The sequence below is a fragment of the Condylura cristata genome, unplaced genomic scaffold (genome assembly GCF_000260355.1).
Source record: "Condylura cristata isolate star-nosed mole 26May11 unplaced genomic scaffold, ConCri1.0 scaffold00029, whole genome shotgun sequence".
Lineage (NCBI taxonomy): Eukaryota > Metazoa > Chordata > Mammalia > Eulipotyphla > Talpidae > Condylura > Condylura cristata.
In genome coordinates, this window is record NW_004567130.1 from 26,845,158 (window position 1) to 26,846,238 (window position 1,081).

Sequence of the window (1,081 nt, forward strand, 5' to 3'; positions counted from 1 at the left end):
ACCATCATGGTCGTCATATATAAAGTGAAGGTCTGCATGTCTCTCAGATTCTGACATTTTAAGTCCTACACTTAGAAAGGAGAATTATATGACAAATATCATTTCTCACCAGGGACCACCTGAGTCCAGCGCTTGATAGGAGGGTTTCACCATCATTTTTCAGGGAAATTGTAAACAAATCTTTTCTGTTTGACATTTGCTATCTTTTCTCCACATTAAAAAAAAAAAGCTATAGAACATTGGAAATTGTGGGTATCAATTCCTCTTTGTATGTTTCTCATTTTAATAATTTAATAATTTCACTTCTTGTTTGTACCATGATTTCACTTCAGAAGGCCAGTTGTATCTTCCAAGGATGGGTCCTAATCAAGGCACATTTGTTGGGTTTAGGCCTCCTGACACCCGACGTCGTCCCGTTAAAACCGCCATCCCAGCCAGCTGTCAGTTTGCTTCGTAGTCAGGTTATAGGTTATGGGGCCAGGGCAGACCAGAAGTTGGGTTTGTTCTTACTGTTAGCATCTTCCTATCTTCAGCAAGATTAGGTATTCATAGGCTCGTTTACAGATGGGGCTCGGAGACTTTTCCGAGCTTGTGTCGGGGCTGAATCTGGTTCCCAGAGATGTAGCAAGTTTATGAACCAAGTCATCCTGCCCGTTGGAAGTTTCCACTTGCTAAGCCTACTGCAGGCACAGAGGTGGGGCGGGCAGCAGTAGGCAGCAAACTGTAGGCGAGGGCAGGCGTGGACTTCCTGGGGGGCTGATCACTGGGAGACTGTCACGCTGGGGTCAAACTCTGGGCGGAGAGAAAACAGTGAAGGTCTGGGGCGAGTCTGTGTGGGAAAGGGGGTGCGAGGTTGCAGCGCCCTCGCTTCTGGAGTGAGCGACCATATTAGAACAAGTGTGTGGTAGGCGGCTGTCACTGACCTCACTGTGAGGTCCCGAAGGCGGGTCCCTCCCCGGGGCCCCTTTTCCCTGCCCTCCCCGGGGCTCCTTTTCCTGCCCTCCCCCTGGGACCCCTTTTCCCTCCCCCCCGCCCCCTATTCCCTGCCCTCCCTGGGGCCCCTTTTCCCTGCCCTCCCCCC